General features: G+C 54.4%; 1 protein-coding gene across 6 annotated transcripts in view; it reads right to left on the bottom strand.

The window, feature by feature from the left end:
* The window catches only part of Ncor2 (nuclear receptor corepressor 2), a 155,688-nt gene that overhangs the window by 130,915 nt on the left and 11,481 nt on the right, over positions 1 to 13,292 (bottom strand). The window lies entirely within an intron of this gene.

Genomic DNA, 13,292 nt, shown 5'->3' with positions numbered 1-13,292 from the left:
GCAGCAGGAACTCACAGGAGCTGAGGCCATCAACATGGTGGAATCTGAACACAGCCAAACAGATGTTTGCTGTGTGACATCAAGAAACAAACAACAAACCATGATCCCAGAGAAGCTAGGCTAACTTGTGGGCACCATCAGAGACACCCATAGTGTCACACTTGCATCTGCACCCACTGCCTCATGTTTTTTAATGTTCAAAACAAATATTCATTATGTAACACGCACTGGCCTGAAGCTCACCATCCTCCTGCCTCAGCATCCCCAAACACTACAGTTACAACCCTGAACAGCCATTCAACATTCAGGAATTCTTTATTGCGCAGCAGAAGGATGAGTAGGGACAAAGCACAGTTGGCAGCGCACCACACAATCCAAACACCACTGACAGCTGGGACCCTAGGCATGTCTGGCATCCCGACCTCGGGCCTCCCTCAGAAACAAGCTGTCCCCAACGTCATCTCCAAGACCCCTCGCAATGCACCAATATCTCGGCCTCAAGTGGAGTTTGAGAATCCCTGTCCCTAGCCAAAGGCAAGAAGCCAATAAAGGGGAAGTACAGCGTGTCTAGGCTCTGGAGCAAGTACCCCAGGTTCCCAGCTCTGCAACCTGGAGGCCAGGAGCTTCCCTCTCTGTGCCTTCACATGCATCTCTGAAATGTTAGCAGTAGCAGAAACATCAACCTCACAGGCATTCTGGAAGTGAGTGTGTAAGGAGTCAGGATGTGCACACCCTGCATGCTCCCATGACTGCTGGTTGGCATCGCCAGGGCTCGCAGCCCAGCTCCAGAGCCTGCACTCCCACACTGCCTGCCCTGGCAGGCCTCTTAAACTCCAGGCATGAAGGGGCAGCTGCAGGCAACTCACAGGGGATCATCCAGTCACTTCTTTCTGCCCTGTGTCCTCTGTAAGCCTTTGTTTGCTGTGATGCCCCGGGGCTTGGCACCGGGTCCTGCCATCTGCAGCAACTCCAGAGACAGGCCCTGTGGGAAGCTGGAATGGGGAGGACAGGCATGGCTCCCGGAAGCTTCAGAAAGCCAGCCACCTGCAGCCTGTCTGTAATGGGCTGGGCAGCTCCAGGCCTCAAAGGCGGGCACCCTCCCTCCCTAGCAGTAGGAAGACTGACCCCTACCCTAGGAGGTCAGCTGGGAAATGGGGCCATCCCCTCCAGGTCCTCACTGCCTGCGAGCCCTGTTTGGTGATGGCAGGATCAGTGGGTCCAAGGGAGGTAGTCCCTATTTAGGGAGCCCAGCTGGACTACCGAGAGAGGCGACTGCCACACTGGCAGGAATTGCCAGCAACACAGACAGGAGACAAAGTGAGAGCCAGGGTTCCATGCAAGGCACTGGACAGGGCAGGCATGGCTGCCCACAGAGGGACAGCAGGTAAGGTTCAGCCTGACCAACAAGGCCTTCAGCCAGGTCTTGGCTAAGGAGAAACAAGCTCCCATGCTGCTTTGAAGAACAGAGTGGAGGCCGTGGGAACATATGAGGAGGTGAGAAATCAAGGAATGGCACCTAGCAGACAACCGGGTGGGTGATTCAGGAGACAGCACCACCCGTGGCGGAATGCAAAAGAGCCTGTGGACAGTTCAGAGTGGGGACAAGAAGATGGCCCAGTATCGCGGTCCCCATTTAGTTCTGAGGTGGGTGTCCCAGCTGCTCAGGCAGGAGGCCGTGGCTGGAGCCCAGAGCGGCTGGGGCACCAGGATGGATGGACACAGGCCTTGACCTACTTTTTTTTCATCGTCAACTTGACACAACATAGACTCACCTACGACCAGAAGGGACCTCAAGTGAAGGGTTGCTCCTATCAGATTGGCCTGAGGCCATGTCTGTGAGCCTGCCCTGTGACTGATGTGGGTGGGCACAGCACACTGTGGACGGCACCATCCCTAGGCAGCTGAGCCTGGATGGTATGAAAGCCAGCTGAGCACGAGCCAGAGTGAGCCAGTAAGCAGCGCTTCTCACGGTTTTTGCTTCAGTTCCTGCCTAAGCTCCTGCCCTGACTTCCCTCAATGGCAGGACCCGGAAAGTTTAAGCAGAAATGAACCCTTTCCTCTCCTAGTTGCTTTTGGTAAACATGCTTTATCACAGCAACAGAGAGCAAACAATAACAGGCACGCACGCCAGGCAGTGGTGGTGGTGCTTTTAATCCTAACACTTGAAAAGCAGAGGCAAGCCAATCTCTTAGTTCAAGGCCAGGCTGGTCTACAGACTAGCCAGGGGGGAGAAAAAAAAAAGACAGGCACGTACAAGTGTGTATAAACGCACACATATTACCCAGAGAGACAGCTGAGTTCCCGTGTGCAGTACTCTTAGCATGGGGCTTTGCCTCCTGCCACTAGGAGCCCTCCAGGCTCCAGGCTCTCCCCAGCACACTCCCCTCAGCACTCTCCCTCCACTGCCGGTACTGTCACATCCACTATGGCCTGTCTGGCTTACAGCCACTCCTGTCCCTCTCCCTGGCCAGCCAGCTCACAAGCACACAGCATGCAAGCGTACTCCTCTCCATCCCCTGTGCACACTTGGCAAGAAATCCAGGCCTGCACGTCCAACACTCCTCTCACCCAAATGTACCCCAACAGCCCTCAGCAGACACACTGAGTGTGGGGTGTCCCTCCTTCCCAGCTAATATCCAGCTGCCCACTTCATCAGCTGGAGGAAGTTCCAAGGGCTCCTCCTGCCCCCTGGGGCTTAGAAGGCAGTTCCCAGCAAGGCTGCTGGGGGAGGGGCACTTTCCAAGGCACCTCTCCCAGGCCTCAGGCAGAGCTGGCCTCAAAGCCAGGCCCATTAGCTGCCTGTCCAACTCTGCCCCACACCCCATCCCTGTCTTCCTAGGACAGGACAACCAACAACTCCTCCTCTGGGAAGCCACCTAATTGTAACCCTGCACCTTGCACCCTGCTCAGAAACAAAGCCACAGGACAGCAGCTGAACCCCCTGCTTCAGAAGGTAGAAATGTGACCATAAACAAGAGGACAGATAGACGTGACTAGCCATACCTGCCCACACCCTACAGAGCCATCAGGAAAAGCAGCTCCAGGGCCATTCAATGAACCCTCCAATAGGTTTGGAGGCGGCAGGGGAAGGGGGATGAAGAAGTGGAGCTGCAGTCAGGCACTCAAGATCAAGGACCAGCTGGCTGGGGGGGGGGGGGGGGACAAAGGGAAAAGCGGGGAGGGGGGACACGAAGGGGGTGGAGGGGACAGACACGACTTCTGCGGAACCTGGAAAGGACATAGCTGCAAGAAGAAACAAGGGGCACTGATCTGCTCAGCCTTGCAGGAGTTACAGGAGTGACAGGGCCAGCCTGTACATCCACCCAGGGCAGTCTCTGATCTTGAGGCAATGCACCTCCCTAGACCCTATCTCCCTCCCTCCCACGTGAAGAGCTAAACAGTCTGCAGCAGGGACCCAGTAGCAAAGCCCAGCTCTGTGCTCAAGGCTCCAGACAAGCCACGCCCATGCCTCCCAGTTCCTGTGTCCCTGGACAGATGACAGAAACTGTCCACCGGTGATGATCCCAGGAGGCGCTTGGCACAAATCCCCATTACCTCCCAGCCTCTTTCTGGCCAGCAGTCACACTCTCCATAGGACAGATGACCTCAGTCCCCAGTGTGGACGGGCAGGGACTCTGGATTCCAATTGTAAGCCCTGCAGCCCACACTCCAACCCGTACCAGCACTGCTCCAGTTCCACCTAGTTCCCGCTCAGGATCCTCAGCTTCCACAGTGTCCCCCAGAAGGTGCCCGAAGAGACATCTCTCACGAGGAGCCCTCTTTCCTCCAGATGACCACCAGCACCCCCTACCCAAGCTCTATAGCCAAGAGGAACACCAAAAGAGGCAATATCCTAGAGAAGCCCTTAGACACGTATCTGACCCGGCCCTCGTGCACGTGATGCACACACCCCACCCCACCCACCCCATTCCACCTCTGTGCCAATCCAATACACTACTGCAGCTTGAGGACTCCGAACTACACAACCCAGCTGCCCAAAGCTGGGGCAGTTAGAGCCCCAAGGCTCTGTGGGAACTGGGGGATCCCCCACCCTCCCAGGATAGCCTGTCTGGGTACACCTTCCACACCAGGTAAACAGGAAGCCTACCCTGTCCCCAAGGGGCCTGTGTCGCTGTGGGAGCCAGCAGCTGAGACAGCCAAGCAAAAGAGGCCGCTCCACCGCCCTTCCATTTAGAAGCCACAGGGATATTTTATTTTCCCTCTCAAGTGACAGCTGAGACTCCCGCCCTCGGCAGCTCTCCTTGAAGCTGCAGAGAAGCAATCACAGGGAGGCCACCAAGGTCTCAGCTCTAGCAGCTTGGCTGCCACAGACACGGCAGGAGGTGGATGGCAGCAGCCTCACCCCTGTAGCCCTCCGGTGAGCAGGGCAGGGGCTGTGAAACCAAGGCCAAGAGGGCCAGCAGCTGGCGGAGGGAGGGACATCACATGACAGAACCTTGGTGACAGGGCGAGGGTACACAGGATGCTCCCAAGGAGATCACAAGGTCAGGAGAGATATGTAAAGCAGACCCCACTGTCACAAGAACCCGCCTCTAAGTACATTTGCCTGGGTCCCCAAGACATCAGGCCTTTTCAATCTGGGTATAATTAATGACAAGGGGAACTCACGCCACAGGAACCATAACCACAGCCACCATGAGGGCTTCATACCAGCCTTTGTAGTGTCTCCTCAGCCCTGTGAGCCCAGCTATCCCGACCCCATCTCATGGATGGAGAAAAGCCCTATCCCCAGAACCACAGAGTCAGAGAGAGCTGGGGGGCAGTCTTGGATCCTCAGGACTTGGGTGTCTGGCCCTCCACCTACACCCGGGAATGGGCTTCTCAGAGCAGCCATCTAGCTTCTCACCCAGGGTGGGGGGAGGGAGGGCGGATCTACAAAAGGCAGAACCAGAGGGAGCAATTAGAGGTGGAGGCCTGGAAGAAGCCACATCGACCGCCTTCCCAGAGAAGGGGCCTCTCTGTGGTCAGAGGCAGTCTGGCTCACAGCCAAGTATAGGCCAGGCCAGGACAAACCAGGCCGGGAGCCCACAGAGGCCCAGGCAACCCGACCCGCCATCTGCTATCCACCTGTCCATCAGCGCTCTCCCACATGGGCCCCAGCCCCATGCAAACCTTCACTCCCAACAAGCCCCACTCTGGTTTTATTATTATTAATTTTGGTTTTTGAGCAACTAGGGGTGCAAACCAGGCCCTTGTGTATGTCAAGCAAGCACCCCCCCAACTAAGCCACCACATCCCCCAGCTTTCCAGATGGGGGTAGGGAAGGGGGAGAAAGGGGTCAAGGCCCCACCAAGGGGACTTCACCTCCCCAGCTGTCTCCACATTTCCCTGGCCTGGGGAACAAGTAGGGCAGAGATCACAGGAAGGGATGGGGGTGCTGCCCTTGGGGCCCATCTGCAGAAAGGACATAGCAGGGCTGCCTAACAGACCTAGTGTGGAGTCAGTCACCAGGTTCAGCCTGGGGCTGAGTAAAAATCACCAACAATCCCCATCACGCTTGCTCTAGGAGGCTCAACCCAGAGGTTGGGGAAAGCAGGCTTGCTGCAGAGTCTCCGCTGCAACCCAGGAGCAGGGATAGGCCACTAGAGGCTGCATGTGCTGGGCCAGGGGCTAAGGCGAGATCAGGGCCACAATCGATCGCCAGAATACAATTAATTGCCTGGGTCAAGAGGCAAATTAAAGAGATCTGTCACCCAGGGCTCAGGGGATACTCAAGAGTCCTGCAACCCAGGATGGAAGAGGCAGCAGGCATTGAAGGTGTCATGGAGGAGGCAGACCCTGGCTCTCCACACACCATTCACCAAGTCCCCTGTGAGTTGACACCGCCTGACACATTTGTCCACACCACAGTGCCCAGGAAGATCCAAGATGGAAATGCCGCCATCTCCCCGGCAGACAGTGAGGATCTGCCCTTTGCCCTGCGCTTGCTGCCAGCCTGGGCTGAGCTACCCTGAGTCATCTCAATGTGTCCAGTTTGTAAAATGGGGTACACCACATGACCCCTTCACTCTCCACACCACCACCCCAGCCTTGCTGACCTTCCTCTTGGACCCATCACACAACTGGAGAAACTGAGGCTCAAGGAGGTGGGGGGGGATCTTCAGACACTATTCCTAGAGGTCCTAACTCAGCCTGCGCCTAGAAGCCAAGGCCACATGGGAGAAGAAGAGGACCCAGCCTCTACTCCAGGAGTGAGCAGTACTGACTGATTTCACAGCCTGGTCCAGTTGGAGATTTCTGTTTGGTAACAAGAGCTGGTGACTCTCCCAGCCCCACTGGGGTGACAAGGTTGTGTGCACTGTGACCATGTCCCAAGGACTCCAGATCACAGATATAAACAAACAAGTAGGCCTGCCTCTCACTCAGGGCAGCACTCGGGTCACCCAAGGGCCCATTCCCAGTCAGCAGCATGGCCCTAGAGCACAACTCTTAATCTTAGAATAGGGCGAGGCCCCAATTCAAATTCCTCCACTACCCGTTCCCCGCTGACCTAACATCCTCTCTCTCATCTTAGAGTGTCAAGCTGCTGAGCCAAGCAGACTAAAGAAGAAAAATTGAAGCTGCTTAGTAAAGAAACATTCAGGCCAGGGAGCTGGCTTGGCAGTAAAGACTCTTGCCACCAAAGCTGACAACTGGAGTTCAATTCCTGGGATCCACGTGGCTTTAGAAAAGCTGACTTCTGCCAGTTGTCCTTTGACCTCCATACACGTGCCGTGGCAGACATGTGTGGTACCCCACACACATACACAACAGATAAATGTAATGTTTAAAGTATCTATTTATAGGTGTTTTTGCCAGCATGTATGTCTGTGTGCCAATAACTGTGAAGGTCAAAAGGAGTCAAATTCTCTTTAACTAGAGATAAAATGGTTGTAAGTCACTATGTGTGGGTGCTGGGAATCGAACCTGAGTCCTCTGTAAGAGCAACAAGTGCTCTGAACCACTGAGCCATCTCTCCAGCCCCCAAAATAAGTGTTAAAATAAAAATTGAAAAAAATAAATCTTCATTGGTTTTCACATGTATTTATTGAGATGAAATTCAAGAATCATGAAATGACAGAATCAGGACAATGGGGATAATTCAGTGGACAGCCATTATTATCTAGTTCCACAACAGCCTGTCACCCTAAAAGTGACCCTGTCCACACTGAAGTCTCTCAAGCACCCTCCCCACTGCTCCTCTGCACCATGGTTTGTCCTTTCTGGACGTTTCCGTGGCTCACACGCCTGGAGCTTTCACATACCCCTTCCTTCATTCCACGTCACTCCACGTCACGCCTGGAGCGTTAGCACACCCCTTCCTTCATTCCATGTCACTCCATGCCGCTCCATATCATGTTGGGGGGCGGGACGAGGTGCTGCATTCCATTTTGTGGCTGAGTGATACCTGACTGTGTGGACAGGTCAATTATATCATTTTTTGAGATTTGTGTTTATTTTATGTGCATGAGTGCTCTGCCTACAGCATGTATGCATACCACATGCATGCAGTGCCCATGGAGGTCAGAAGACGGCATCAGATCCCCACAGGTGGCTCTGAGCTGTCATGTGTGTGCTGGGAACCAAACCTGGGTCCTATGGAAGCACAGCCAGGGCTCAGTGGCTGAGCCATCTATCTTTCCAGTCGCATGGCTATATATTTAAATGAGGAAAAAGAAGTGTTTTAAGTAACAGCAGGGCAGGGGAGACAGCTCAGTGGGTAAAGAGTTTACTTCGTAAGTGTGGGGACCCGAATTTGGATCCCCACCCATACAAAGTCAGGTATGTTGGCATGCACCTAGGCACCTGTGCCCCAGTGATGCCCCAGTAATGGCAATTATGGGAGGTTCAAACAGGTGAACCTCAAATTCCCTGGCTGGCCAGCCTAGCCTACTTGGTACATTCCAGGTCCCAGAGAGGAAATGGCTAAAGACAATGCAAGAAGAGCCTAAGCAGGCCTCTGAGCCCTCACGCACACATGCTTCCTCCACACATGAAGAAACAGTATGGCAAAGTGTACGATGTGAAATTCATACACACGGAAATGTGAAAAAATTGTTAACTGAATAAATAAACCGTTTCCTAAGAACTAATTTGTAAAATTACAAACCAAGCCTAATGCCTATAATGACACGAAACCTGGTCCATGGAAGGAGCCAGCCAATGGGTGGGCAGGGTTTGTGGGAGCCAAAGGCCCCAAACCCACCTTGTTCTAACTCCCCAAAGCCCCAACTACCTGAGGCTCTGGAAAATACCATGAGCTGGCAGCAAGCAGACACCGTGTCTGTCTCTAGGGAAAGGCTTCAAGGCAGGTGGAACAGCATGTGGGAAGGCAGGCCCACAGGGGAGAAAATGCATTGAGATGGGGAAGCCACCGGGGCAGCATAGAGCCCCTCACTGGCCCTCAGGCAGGACTGTATTGGTGGTGATTGAAACTGGAAAAGAACCTACACCCCAATGTGCTTAGAACAGTTCCAGGCTTAACCTACAGTCAGTGGTGGTAGCCATTCCTGTTGCCTACGAGAGACACAGCAACAGGGTCTCTATGCCCAACACTCCTACCTAGACATCTTAGAAACTGCTAGGGATGCTTGTGGCTTTGTCCATGAGAATCCCACACCAACTAAGTCCCCTTGCCACACAAGCTTTGAATGATTGGACCATAAAAGCTACCCCTGCCGAGCAGGTACCAAAGGCACGGGCTCTTTAGGACCAAGGCACAATGTTTCTCTTCCCTGAATCCAGAAGATTCCAGTCAGCTACTGCCAAGGGCTGCTGAATACACTGGGCAAGCCCACTAAGCTCTCTGGGCCTCAGGACTATCTACACATGGGGACATGAAAACTGAATATGTAATTAGATGTAACTCAGGCTTCTTCAGCTAGGCACAGGCCTCAGGCTGCCCCACGGCCTAGTCCAGATGCTGGCAAGGAATGCCAGCAAAGAAGCTCTAGGCCCCTAGCAGGGGAAGCGGAGAGTGGAGGATAGAAAATCCTGCTTCCTCCGCAGGCCAGGTGGCTCATGGCCTACTCAGCTTTTATCTCAGAGGAGATAAGCTGCCTGCTCAAGTTCACGATCAAATGAACCCACTTAATCCCCATAGGGATCTGGGCTGAGCCGCTCCCAGGGCCTGTGGAGAAGGGCTACTGATGCCTGACTTTGCAGAGGGGCCACACACACCATGGGTGCCACATGCTGGGCAAGGCCACTCACAAAATCATAAAGGAGCACAGAGCCTTTCTCTACGGGGGTGGGTGTGGGTGGGGGGTGGTAAACCCAGGCTGACTTCCCTCACTGCACCACCTGCCCCTTCAGAATAATCTGTGCCCCCCACACTGAAATGCCAAGACAAAAGTAGCAAGGTCAGGGCATCTGCAGTGCCTGGCAGACACTGAAAACATTTCAGAGACAATCTACAAACAGGCCCCGGCACCAGCATGCTCAGCTGCATGAGGCTTCCTAGCCCTAAAAGACACAAAGAGCCGTGGGAGGAGTGCCCCAAGGGCACTGGGCGGTCTGTAGGCATTTCTGCTGTCACAAAAGCGAGCACCAGTTTACAGAACCAAACACTGCATATGCTGGACCTACAATGCCCGCCCTAGGAATGTGAGCTAACCTAGGCTTCATGAGACACGTCTCAAAACACTTAGTGAAGAGGGAATGAGACCGAGAGCCCCCCCTTCTCCTGCCCACCAGGAGTTCCCTCTAAAGGCTGGGCTATGCTCAGACTGTTTCTAACTTCCCCACTTACAGAAAACATGGCTGCCAAGGCTCAAGCCCTGCCTGCATGCCCTGGCAGAGTGGCCGCCTCAGCACAGGAGCAGGCACCTTCCGGGAAGTCCCCACACCTATTTCCTTTTGTTCCCCAGTGTATGCAGGATGGTCCAGCAGCTTCTTCCCATCATGATCTGCCAATCACGAGACACACTATCCATGACAGACACTACTCAGATGACATCAACCCACAAGTCACAGATCTCGACACAAGTCTAATGACAATGGGGACAATTACTACAGTCAGTGGCTTGGTTCTCAAGTCCTAGCTCCACAAACAAGCCAAAATGGGTAGCACTGTCTCAGCCCTGTGTTACATACAGGGAAACTGAGGCAGCATGATTTAAACATGCTGAGGCTATGTGGATGTTGGTGAGAGAGGGGATTCCGAGATTCCCAGAGTGCCATGGGTTCTAAGGCCAATCTTCTTGAGCATGGGAAACGCCAGGCTGGTGGCACATAAAGCTGTCACTGTTCCCCCACTGCTGACCTACAAACCGGCAGGGCCACACAGCTCACTGTGACAGCAGGCTACAACACGTCTCATGCAGAATGACGAGACCCATGAACTCTGCCACAAGGACACAGTGGAGCCCAAGCCAACAGGGAAATACACTGGCCTGAGGAGCAGAAAGATGTGGGTGAGAAAAGCCCACACCCAACCGAGGCAGCTTGGGCTGGTCTCCAGCAAGGGAAGCTGGTGGCGATGTCCTGTGATCTTTATTTGACCAGCACATCTCCTTATCTCCTTGCCACCTCGCCCAGGCTGGTAGAAACAAGGCACTTCTGCCCTACAGCCTCTGTACCCAACCCCATGAGGGCACCCCCAGTCAGCCCAACCTCCAGAGTTTGCCGGGGGGGGGGGGGGGGGGGGGGGGGGAGGACACACACGACACTTACGTAGAAGGATCTCATTTCATTTCATCGCTGCTCTAGTTTCTGGCAACCGGCCCAGAGGCCTTGGTACAGGAGCGGGCAATTTCCGCCTTTCTCTGCATCTGGGGAACTGGCCTCTGGGCACTGCCTGCAGCAGAGAACCCAGGGCACCTGCCCCTTGGAGACAAGGCCATGGCTGGGGGAGCGCATCCTAAGGAACCAACTGAAATTTGTCAAGGGATAAGCTAGGGACACGCTGTTCCCTGGCCATCCACTGGAGCTGGGTACACACTGGGTTTGAGAGAATATAATACAAAGAGAGAACATGGGACCACAGACTACCCCCTGTCTTCCAGCCTCCCCCTTCCTCCCCCACCTGCCTGGCCACCCCAGCCCCCAGATCCCAGGACATAATGACCACCAATGTCCTGGAGGTCAGGAACAGCCATCATCCCCAGTCCCAAGCGAGCAATGGCTCAGTATGAGCTTCCTCTTTGGTTGTAACAAGTGACATGACCAGGCAACAGATAAATCCATCTCCACCCTCGGTTTGGGGATGGGAGCCCCAACAATAGAGCAAGGGGAAGACACTGGGTGGGGCTGAGCCACCCATAGCTAGGGACCCAGAGCACTGCTCCCCATCTTCTTCAGCCCTGGCCTCCAGCCTCTTGGTCATGAAGACCCTAGCACCCCACCCATTCCCCTGGCTCCAGCCGACTCGCTCCCAAGTCCCACCTGCAGCCTCCACTCTCCTTTGCCACTTTTCAAAGCATACAGCATCCAACACTCAGCATCATTTGGAGACTATTTTGCTAAAAAGCCTCCAAAATAAGTGCATCAGAGCCTCGAGAACCCCCAAGGTTCACCCCACAAACCCTAAACTCGAATTTCTGATTTTGGTGCCCAAGTAATAGCCTCTCCATTTCCATAGGGCACAATGGACATGCCCAGATCTGCCACCCATATGATAGATCCACCCCCAGAACACAGCCTAGCGTTTTATGAAAATGTGACTCGGATCGAGCCTGTCACTGGAGACCTGGCTCTAAGTCAACAAGAAGTAACTATCAATCAGTGTTTTGGAGGTTTGGGGTTTTGTTTTTGGGCCAGTCATGAGACCCAGCAGGGACACAGGAAATTTTCTCCTCCCCAACCCCTGTCAGCAGAGCTGAGGCCCTAAGAACAATACTGGCACCAACCAAGCCTCGAGCTTCTGTGAGCCCTCCAGGTATCACAGGCCAGGTGACAGAACTCTGCAAGGCACAGCTGGGCAGCAGAGTGAAGCATGCATGGGAAGCTCCCAGAAGGCCAAGTGGCTGGCAGGAATGAGGACTGTAGAGGTTGTTAGCTAGGATGGGGTCTCACAGCCACCCAAAGATACTCAGACAAGTCTGGCCCTTGGACCACCAGGGAACCAGGTCCCCTATGGCAGTACTGAAGGGACAAAGGTCAGCCCTGGCCTGTGACAGGAACTGAAGGCTGACCCAGGGCCCCATGAAATAGTCTCTTGCTTCAAAACCCTTTCTGTCACCTGTCCAGAAAATGGGGGAAGCACTGTCCAAGGGTCAGAGAGGGTAGATGCAGCAAAGGAGATGGCCTCCGGTGCCAAGACCCTCCCACAGTACCATCTTGTCAGCTTCCCCTGCCCCAGTTCAGCAATGTCCCCATCCATGCTAGCTCCTCTCTCCTGGCCGTACACATCTCAATGTCTCCCAAACACCCAGAAGTACTCTTTCCAGAAACTGGGGGGCCCAGATGACCAGCCAAGGGAATCAAAGCACAGGTAAGACAGCACAAACGTGAAGGTCACACAGCACACTTGCAATATGGTCCCACAGACTTGTGACAATGGAGGAGCAGAACCCAGGTGCCAGGTGACACAGTAGGGGGGACACAGCTTCCTGTCCAAGTAGGGACTGCTTGCTATTTATAACACGCAAGAAGAAGCCAAGAGAGCAGGGTAGACCTCCCTCAGTGCAGAGTCAGCCAAAGCCCAGACGCCTTGGAGGGTGACCCTGAGAGTACAAGTTGCAGTGACCAGAGAGGCACTTGAGGGCAAGGAACTGTTCCTACCCAATCAAAGGGAAGGATCCCAAGGACAGACTAGGTCCTGCCAAGGCCACCTGCCACCCAGGAAGGGGCACAATGGTAACGTGTACCTCAGTTTCCCTAGCTAAAAAATGGGGAACTGGGCACTCTAGTGACTGAGGCTTAGAAGGGTCAGTCCAGGACAGGCACTGTAAAGTTCTGATATCCCCAACCAGCTCTGGCACCAGAGCAGAGGGAGGCCTCTGGACACCACCAGGCACACCTGTTCCTAAGAGCCAGGCAGGGGCAAGCCAGTGGACACAAGGACGACATTCACCCACACACATGTCATGCTGTTAAAGGCAGTTGGCCACTGTACAGATTCAGACACTGAGGCTGGGCAGCACCTAGGCCTGCACCTCAACAGTCCAGAGCAGTCGTGGTGAAACAGAGAGGGCTGGACTCCGGCACTGAAAGCCTGGAAAAGGCAGCAGACATGAGGACAGATGGGAGACTCAGATCTCCGGCAGTCCTGGGGCAGGTGCCCTGCACCCAGCATGCAGTCTCGCCATTCTAGAACTTGGGGTATAGCTGGGGGTGACAGACAGCAGCAA

The sequence above is a fragment of the Microtus oregoni genome, unplaced genomic scaffold (assembly GCF_018167655.1).
Source record: "Microtus oregoni isolate MIOR12 unplaced genomic scaffold, Mior012 000003F_ref0000135, whole genome shotgun sequence".
Classification (NCBI taxonomy): Eukaryota; Metazoa; Chordata; class Mammalia; order Rodentia; family Cricetidae; genus Microtus; species Microtus oregoni.
The sequence above is the reverse complement of the archived record's forward strand: the minus strand, read 5'-3'. Positions and strand labels throughout refer to the sequence as shown.